Below are 10061 nucleotides of genomic sequence, written 5' to 3'. Positions count from 1 at the left end.
CTGTTTTTTGGTGAGATACAGAGCAGCGCAGAGGTGTTTCTCAGGCATCCAGGCCTGAGGAGGGTTTCCCAGTGCCCCCGTGAGAGATCCTGCTCCCAGGAAGCGGCTCCCCATAGAGCAAAGGCCATATCCAGCCACCCGGCACTGGGCTCAGCTGCCCCAAGGGGTCTCACAGGGAGGATGGGGTCATCTGTCTGGTGGCTCTGACACAGAAATGATGAGCTGAAGCCCCGTGGTCATGGCTGGCCAGTTACAAGGCTCTGAGTGCCTCAGGCTTCTCCCTGGGAGTGTTTAACCCAGGCACTTTTTCAGGGTGTGATGGATGATGTGAGGATAGCTGCTGGTGATGTCCTGGTGGCTCTGTCCCACTCCCACTTCAAAGTTGTGATGTCTGAGATGAGAGGCCACCTGAAGGCCCTGGCAGACATCTCCAAGGAGTTTATGTTCAGTGTTTTGATATCTTAGGGCCAGCATGTGCTAGGGTTATGGGATGCTAGGGTTATTGGATGCCAGAGTTTACATGAGTTTGGATTAAAGCATGTGATTGTTATGGACAGGATCTGGGTTTGTTGGCCCTGGGTTCCTGGGATTAGGTTATTTTTGCCTTATCTTGTATTCTGGGTGGGGTTTTTTTGGAGAGTCCTTTTTTAGTTTGTTTGCTTTCTTAGGGTTTGGGTAGTGGCCTTTGGTTTTTGTATGATGTGTCTTCTGGTTGGTTTTTTGTTGTTCTGGTAGTGTTGCATTTTCTGTCTTGTAACCAGCATTTGTGGTCTAATATGTGTGACCGGGCCAGGCAGTGTCAATTCTGTTGCGGTCCAACTCACTTCCACTGAGTCAGTAGGTAGGTGGTTAGGTGTGGAGGACTTGGAGTTTGTGGAGAATGACTGCCAGACGACTAACGGGCACTTCTGGGGTGTGTGGGGACTTCTGGCCCATAGGTAATGACTGCCGGAGGACTGAGTGTACTTCTGAATTTGTGTGGACTCCCCAAATTCATGGTCATTTCTGCTGCCTTGAGGAAGAGCCATAGGAAGACCCCAGCCACACAGAAGGACCAGGGTTTCCCCAAGGGTACATGGCTTTTTGGGTTTTGCTTTTGAGTAAGAAACCCGCAAAGAGGCTGCTATTGTTGTTTAGTGATGTTTTGTACAGTCCTGGACTGAGTATCGTGTGACTTGAAACATGGCTGAAAAAAGGGTAGAGGTTTGCCTGCCTGTTGTGAATGCTTGAGTTTCAAATGTCTGCTTGCGGTGGTGACTTCATACAGTCCTTACCTCCTATCCTGAGGCACGACATGTGCTTAGGGCGAGGTTCATGATCCACAACAGTGGATGAGAATCCATATTTCAAATAGACTTCTTGATCGTTTTGAATTTTTGGGGGCCAACTTCTTCTCAGATTGGATTCGTTCATCCTTGATTTTGCCTCTTCACATGGCTGGCGAAGAGCTCATAGGAGGAGCAGGAGAAGGGTCAACACTACCGTTTCCATGTTGGTCAGTTGTGCTGGACTTACAGGGTTATCTTCCATCTGTGGTTTCTTTGCAGGAATCTCTTTTGAAGCCATTTGTCTGTTTAGTGAGGGGTAGTGGACTCAAGGGGAGACCTTTTGTTCCTCATTAGTGCCTCAGGGATTTACCTGTCATTTTTTGTTTGTTGTGTTTGCTTTTTATTTGCCATGCTTAATTTAAAAGCTTATTGAAGCTCTTTCGATTTCCATCATTAAAGAAAGTCTGTAGGATTACTACCCAGGAGTGAGCTGTCCAGAAAGGACTCTCCTTGTACGCTGCCGTCAGCCTTCAGTCTAGAGAAATATCTGGTAGTGGTGTATTTTAATGGTGATGTACTCAAATGCATCTTAAATATACAAGCTTTGCCCTTGTGCCTGATATGCCTGGGGGATGATGCTCAGCAGCTCATCAACATTATGTTCTGCTGTGCTTTACCCATTTGAAGTAATGCATCACCAGAAATGTCTTCCTTAGTGCCTACACAGAGCAAGAACCTCCAGTAGCAAGGGCATGCTGACCCTTGGGCAGCTTCAAAGTGACAGATAAATGTCAATAAGTTAAAAAACCAGTCCCGTGGTAGCAGTGTGGACGTCAAAGTCCACCTGACTCTCCACACTGACTCAGCATGTCACAAATTTATGTGGGTAAGGATGGGTGAAGTCAGTATAAGCAGGTGTTGTAACTGGCCAGGCAGTTTATCTAAAGAAACAAAAAAAAAGTGACCTTTGCTTGGAGTTTTGTGCCTTTAGATGTCGGGGTGTATTGCCTTTTCCTTCCTTGCTCTGCGCACAGTGTAGCGAGAGGTGTTTCCATCTGGGGGAGGAAAGCCATCCAACAGCCATCATCAACCTCAGGGCTTGATGGAGGCCTAAGTGCTTGGGACAGTTTTACTTGTGTGGTGCTTCTCATTCTGCTCCCAGGTTTTCCCATTAATGCTTGCTCTTTGCTTTATTTGCCTTTACAGTGTTTTGTAAATGTTCTCCATTCATAGCCGTGAGCACTGAACTATGTGTTCCTTGCTCTGAAAACTCATCAAGAGCTTTAGAGGTTTCCTTGGGAGCAGAGAAAATGGGTCCCTTGAGAGTAGAGAAGAGAATTTCATATGATATGATAAGCTCAATGCTTCCATGATAAGCATCTTGTAAGGATAAAAGTACCTGCTTTAACTTTTTGGGGTTTCTTCAGAAATGTTTAGCAATAGCTACTTAAATGATTGATTACTTCAACAGAAGAAGAGATCACTTTGCTTTCTGTGTCTGACTAAAAGAACTAACCTGAACATACAGAAAACTGATGTGAAGAGCCATTGTTTGTCATTATTGGGTACCACATCTGACTTGTAGAGCTTCCCTGGGCATAGGGTGGTGTTTTGTACATGGCATTGTCCAGTCCTGTTTTTGAACTGAACATGTTACTCTTTCACAACTCTTTTCGTAGTGTTTTCACTTGAACTAATGTTCACCAAAGCAGTTTGTTCTTACGTAGCTTCTAGGCAGAGGTTGAATCTTTGCAGTCAGATTTTGCCTTGGCCTCTGTACGGTGCCTAGTAACCTTTTTTTTCCTGCATGATCTTTGTGCACAGGAGTTGTCTCTTACATTGAAATGGTCATCTCTGTAGGTAATGCTACACACATTTGTACAGATGCTGGACAGGCTAAAGCTGTAATGCCAATATGGAAGGGCAGCTTGATGCTGGGATCATGCTGTAGCTCTCACAGCCCAGGAGATTTGTGTTTGTTATTGTCATGTTAGAGGAATTTCCCAGGTTTGGTATCTAGTGTGAAAGCACAGGGATCCTCCAGTGTTTGAGGTCTGGTAAAATGATGGTCCATCTGAAAGTGGCTGCTGGAGGCTGGGAGTTTCAGTCCATGCTCATTAAATTGCCTGCAGGCAATTAGTGACCTGGGGGGGAGTAATGCAGTTCAGTCTGTGTTGGATCTGTGCAAGGGTTTAGAGCAGCTGCAGAACCTGGGCATTCAAGCCTGAGGTGTAAACCCTGAGTAAGAACAGAGGAGGGGGAGAAGGTGTGTTTGGTGTGTTTTTTCCCCTCTCTAGGATGTGACATGCCTCTGTTTTGGAGAAAAGCAAGTGAAAGAGCAGAAGCTGGGACAGGACTAGGTAAGTGGGAGGAGTGGTAGAATATTATGGGCAAAAGTGGGTTTGGATTTTGATCTGCTCAGAAAGTTTCATACCAGCCTTGAAACTTGTTTATTAATGTGGGGATGATAGTGAATGAAGGGGGGGGGGGGGGGGGAGAGACAAAGAAGTGGAGGGAGCGAGGAAGAGCTCTGAGGATTTGCTCCCAGAGCTCCCAGACCATTAATGTGTCAATCCTCTAGTGTCAGAAGGGGTGACTTGCCAGTGACACAGCTGTCACTCCTTGTCCCTGACTTTATAATTCCCTTGAAAGCCAGGGATACAGCCTTTCTCTTAAGAATATGTGTTAGAGGTACGAGTGCACAGGGGCAGCAATGTGAACAGTGGTGTCGTGGTTTAGCTTCAGACGGCAACTAAGCACCACACAGCTGCTCGCTCACCCTCCCCACCCCGGTGGGATGGGGGAGAGAATCGGAAGGGCAAAAGTAAGAAAACTTGTGGGTTGAGATAAGAACAGTTTAATAATTGAACAAAAAAATTGTAATGAAAAGGAAAACAATAAGAGACAGAGAGAGGAACAAAACCCAGGGAAAAAAACATGTAATGCAACTGCTCACCACCTGCTGACTGATGCCCAGCCAGTCCCCGAGCAGTGACTGCTGCCCCCCAGGCAACTCCCCGCAGTTTATATACTGAGCATGACGTCATACGGTATGGAATATACCTTTGGCCAGTTTGGGGCAACTATCATCTTGGCTGTGCCCCCTCCCAGCTGCTTGTGCACCTGGCAGAGCATGGGAAGCTGAAAAGTCCTTGACTAGTGTATACACTACTTAGCAACAACTCCAACATCAGTGTGTTATCAACTTTCTTCTCATCCTAAATCCAAAACACAGCACTGTACCAGCTACTAGGAAGAAAATTAACTCTATCCCAGCTGAAACCAGGACACTGGCCAAGTCAGCATCTTGCACGTGTTACGCAGATTGTGTTTCTTGACTGCTAGCAAGGAAAGGAGTGTGATAGTGTAGTCTAACAGTGTAGTCTAACAGGAGCTGTTGGAAGGCCAAGGCTTACGTAAAGCTGATAAGGGAGATTCAGGCTGGAAAGTGGCATGTCTAAACAAGAATTACTGTCCTTGGGAGAAAAACACATCCTGGAGAAATATGTAAGCTAATTAAGATGTTTTGGGAACCATCTGAAACAACTAGTAGAAGTGTGATAAGAGGCACTCTCATGCAAACTATCCTCATTATAATACTAAAAGTCACACCCCTCGAGCTGGAGACCCTGGCCAAAGCAGAGACCCCTCACCTTTGAGCGTGCGCAGAATATTAAAGCTCTGCATAAGACGCATCAGGGAAGATAGGCGGCAGCAGCATAGTTCTGTTTATTTCTACACGCTGTTCTGTTCTGTTCTGAGTAACGAAGGGAGACGTGCCTCGTTCTGGTTTGTGTAGAAACGCTGGGTTTTTCGGTACCGATATGGGTGCTGCTGCTTCCCAGGAGGCACCCCTTTCCTCTGCTCTAGGATGCATCCTGAAGAATTGGAATAAATTTGGAGGGTAAGCTAAAATGATATTTTAATCAATGGTGGCCACAATATCAATTGGAAGATGGTGAAAAATGGCCTGAGAATGGATCCTTGAAATACAAGACTAGATTGTAATTAATGTTATTTTGTCAGGGAACTGAAAAACGGGATGAAATACAATATGTGGATATGTTTTTTTGATTAAGAAATGATTTGGATATGTGGAAGAAATGTGGTTTAGTGGATTCTAAACATCAGATTGGAATATATGCGTTAAAAGAGAAAAAGGAAAAATCCTGTTGTATCGAATTGAAACAATCCAGAAGGCATGTATAGTACTGTTAAAACTGTAATGATGGCTCATAATCCTAACTGGGGACATGTACAGGCTCTCCTAGAATATTTGTTTACCCCTGAGGAGAGGAGATTGATTTTAGAGAAGGCTAGAGAGGGACTGATCCAGCAACGGGGGGGTGGGGGTAGGGGGTGGTGCCTAATACCAATATGTACATCCCAAAAGCGGATCCGGAGTGGGATTCAAACACAAGTGAGGGATTACAGAGGGTAAAGGAATATCAAAAGTTAATTTTGTATGGGATTCAACATGGAGTGCCAAAGCCTAAGAATTTATCTAAACTCTATGAAGTAAGGCAGGGGGATAAGGAAACCCCATCAGCCTTCTATGAGAGACTGTGTGAAGTAGCTCGAAAATGGACAGATCTGAATCCGGAAGATGATAGCAATTCCAAGTTATTTAATATGCTGTTTATTGGTCAAACGGCAGCAGATATAAGAAAGAAATTACAAAAGTTAGAGGGTGCATGTGGAATGACAATCTCAGAGTTATTGTCAATCGCATATAAGGTGTATAAAGTTTCCCCAGCTGATCCTCTGGTTCCAGTCAAGATGGGGAACGAAATAATAGATTTTTTAATTGATAGTGGAGCCACACATTCAGTAGTAACTAGTTGTAGGGGACCCTTAAGTAGAACTAAAATAAGCATTGTTGGTGCAACAGGGAAAAAGACTTTAAGGCCATTTTTACAACCTATGGAATGTTCAATTGGAAATACTACATGAACTCATGAATTCCTTTAGATGCCAGAATGCCCCTTACCATTGCTTGGACGGGATTTACTTTGTAAACTGAATGCACAACTAACGTTTTCTGAAGACTCTGTTCAGTTGCATATTCCTCCAGAGACTGCCTGGAAAGCCCAGATATGTTTGTTAATCGAGAAAGATCCTAATGAAGAAATGAATATTCCAGAGGAAGTACTGAATGTGGTCACACCTCTGGTATGGGCATCGAAGACACCCGGACAAGCTAAGAATGCGACCCTGGGAAAGACTGAACTGAAACCAGGAGCTCAACTGGTAAGAAAGAAACAATACCCCATTAAGCTGGAGGCCTGAAAAGGATTAGAACCTATAAAAAGCTCCTTTTTAGAACATGGATTGTTACGGGAGTGTCAATCGGAATTTAATACTCCCATCCTACCTGTAAAGAAGTCCCATTCTTCTGAATATAGACTGGTACAGGACTTAGGAGAAATTAATGCAAGGACAGTAGATGCCCACCCTGTGGTTCCAAACCCATATACCCTCCCTACTACAATCCCTAACAGTAATACTTATTTCATAGTATTAGATTTAAAGGACACCTTCTGTATAACTGAGGATGAGCAGAGCCAGACCATCTTCACATTTGAATGGGAGAATCCAACTACAGGACGAAAGACACAACTCTGCTGGACTGTCCTTCCGCAAGGATTCAAGAACAGCCCTACCTTGTTTGGTAAGGTACTAGCCAAAGAATTGGAACTATGGCAAAATGATCATGATGCTGTAACATTGTTGCAATATGTTGATGATTTGCTAATTGGTTCTGACAGTTATAAGGTATGTCTGGAGGCCATCATCAGTTTGCTTAACTTTCTGGGCTTGGCAGGGTATTGGGTTTCTAAAGAAAAAAGCTCAGATTCGGAAATAAAAGGTCCAATATATGGGGTTTGAAATCAGCAAAGGATAGAGAGAATTAAGTACTGAGAGAAAAGAGGCAGTTTGTAGAATTGCTGTACCTACATCAAAGAAGCATTTAAGAGGATTTCTGGGAGTGGCTGGGTGGTGTTGCTTATGGATTCCCAATTTTGGACTAATTGCCAAACCATTGTACGCTGCTGCGAAAGGACCTGAGGGGGTTCTTGAATGGACACCTGAATGTAGGAAGAGTTTTGACAAAATTAGAAGGAAACTCATGGAGGCTTCTGCTTTGGGACTCCTGAACTTGAAGCAACCCTTCCGATTATATGTACATGAATGCCAGCAAGTGGCATGAGGAGTTTTGACACCAGAACTGGGGAGCTGGAAAAGAGCGGTGGGATATTTTTCAAAGCAATGAGATGAGGTCAGTAAAGGCCAGCCTGCTTGTTTGAGTGCAGTAGCGGCGACTGCGACTTTGATGGAAGAGTCTCGGAAATTGATGTTAGGCCAGCCGATTACTGTATTTGTACCTCATGCTGTGTCTTCTCTCACGCCCTCCTGCATCGTGTTCTCCATGGCACGGGCTCCCGCGGGGAGGGGGGAGAGGAGGCGGTGGCCTGGCACCACATGGTCCTCCTTCATGTGCATAACACAGCATGCGAGCTGCAGCACCGCTATGCAGACACTGGGCGGCGCGCCACCACACATGCGCCGTCGAGGTGCGGCCGCATGGCTGGTTGGGGAGCTACTGCATGGGAAGCCCCCAGAAACCCCCACGGAACTGGCAACAAAACTACACCTCGTGCCGCACTGCGGGGGCCGTGGCGGCAGCAGGGACTACGCTGTGCCCCATGCCCCCAGGAGCGATGCGGCTGCCCGGCAGCCCAGTCCACAAAAACTACAGCTCCCGGCATGCATTGGCAAACACAGCATGGCTGCCCGACAGCCAAGGGCCAGAAGACTACAGGTCCCAGCATGCTCTGGGGAACCAACATGGCCGGCCAGCAGCCCCTTGCCCCAGCACTACAGCTCCCAGCACACCGCGACAGGCTGCCTTCCCTGCTGTCTGCCCCCACGGGGACACCGTTCCCCAATGCCCCCCCCCCCCCCCCCCCCCCCCGAGCTGATGCACCTGGAATCCCTGCCCAGCCCCCCTGGCCCTGCTCCATCTCCAGGCAGCCCCCGCCACCCAGCTCCAACACGCCACAGCCCCCACACACCCCCGCCAGCCCTCGCTGCCGGTGCAGCACTCTTTCACCCCCCCCTGCTGCCACTCCATGCCTCCGACATGGACCCCACCGGCCCAGCCGCCCACCCACAGGCACCGCCGCCCTCCTCGGGGCTTTCCCTGGGACCCGCTCACCTTCTCCCTCAGTGCAGCCACAGCCCAGCAATGCTTGGCAGCTGCTCTGCCCCTCCTTTCCCTCACACCAGCCCCTCCACGGCCACCCGGGCAGGGCAGCACCAGCCTTTCCACCGGCAGCCATCCCATGACAGGGACAGGCTGTCGCCATCGACCTTGCCGCCCACCCCTGGGGCTCCTCCAGCCCCAGCCCACAGCGAGAGGCCAGCAGGAACAGGGGGCCATCACCCGACCCCCTCAGTGCCTCACCTCCTCCCCTGGGCTCCCTCACAGCCCCTGGCCCGGGGCAAAGGGAGCGCAAACACAGCGGGGAGGGCAAAGGAGACAGCAAGTGTTCATTCGGTCACGCACGTAACAAGTCCCTGGAGCAAGTCTGCTCTGGGACTCGGGGGCCCTGACACTGCCCCTGCTCCTGAGGCACCTCGGCAGTTGTTCCCGCAGCCACACTCATCAGTTCGGCAGGGAACAGATGGTCGCTCAGCTGGCTCCTGGAGCGATGGGCTGCTGGGCAGAGGTGGCCCCCAAAAATGAGGAGCAGGGCGTAGGACACTAGACGAGAGGAGAAAAGTGGCAGCCGGCTGGACAGTGGGGTGTAGCGAGAAAGCATGAGGCAGGGAACAGGACAGCAAGAGAAGGACCGGGACAGGGAGCCCAATAGAGGTGGAGAAAGAAGCAGCAGTGAGAGAGGAAGAGAGGGAGCAGAAAGAGGGAGAGGGAGCGAGACAGAGATCAACAAAGAAGGACAGGGAGCAGGATGGAGATGCAGGAAAAACCTGGGATGGACAGCACGACAGAGAGGGAGGAAAGAAGAATAGGGGCAGGAAGACAGAGACAGCAAAAATACCAACAGGCCAGAGAGAGGGAGGACCTAAAAGATGGGGACAGGGTGCTGCTCAGAGCAAGATGGAGAAAGGAGGTACGGGGAGCAAAAACTATTGCAGCAGCATGGGAAGGAGACGGGGCCAGTGGAGGGGCAGGGAGGCACCAGGACACAGAAGAGAGGTGACAGACCCCTGAGGGCCCTGGACTCACTGCAGCTCTTGCTCTCGGCGCTGCCGGGAGAATTTGCCACTTCAGACGCTTCTTTCTCCTTCCCTCTTGCCTTCCTCTTTTCTGTAACTCCACTCACTTGGCTGTCCTCCACCTACGAAAATACGTGGGTGTCTTACAGCTCTTATGAGACGAGGCTTCCCAGACACATAGCCTCGCTCGCTCGCGCACTACGCAGCCATACCATGCCTTTGGGTATGCATACAGACTGCAGTGCACGCCGGCAGTCTGGCCTGCTGCAGACTATGAAGAGGGATCCTTCCTCACCCGGAGAGGCAGGCTCTCTCTTGCCTGCAGCGGGAGGCAGCTGCGGGCTGGCCGGCCTTCGATTTCTTCTTCTTTATCTTTCTCTGGCCTCTCCGGCTTCAGCTGCGGCAGCTCCTGTCCACAGCCAGGAAGCGCTCCACCTGTCCCTTTTTGCCTCCACGCCGCGAGGAGAGTGAGGCCAGGCAGAGACAACCCATGCAAGCCTGAGGTGGGTGCAGTCAAGGGCATCTCCAGGGGAGGAAGGGACAACCGTGTCC

At 49.0% G+C, this 10061-nt stretch overlaps 1 long non-coding RNA gene across 1 annotated transcript; it reads left to right on the top strand.

Moving 5' to 3' along the window:
* Positions 1 to 746: 746 nt before the first annotated feature.
* Positions 747 to 4525, top strand: LOC142403439 (uncharacterized). The gene is made up of 3 exons (XR_012773660.1): positions 747 to 837; positions 3566 to 3628; positions 4504 to 4525. It is a non-coding gene; the product is annotated as an uncharacterized LOC142403439 (long non-coding RNA).
* Positions 4526 to 10061: the final 5536 nt, after the last annotated feature.

Source organism: Mycteria americana, unplaced genomic scaffold (genome assembly GCF_035582795.1).
Source record: "Mycteria americana isolate JAX WOST 10 ecotype Jacksonville Zoo and Gardens unplaced genomic scaffold, USCA_MyAme_1.0 Scaffold_27, whole genome shotgun sequence".
NCBI lineage: Eukaryota > Metazoa > Chordata > Aves > Ciconiiformes > Ciconiidae > Mycteria > Mycteria americana.
Note: the sequence above shows the minus strand (reverse complement) of the source record. Positions and strands in the feature narration are given on the sequence as shown.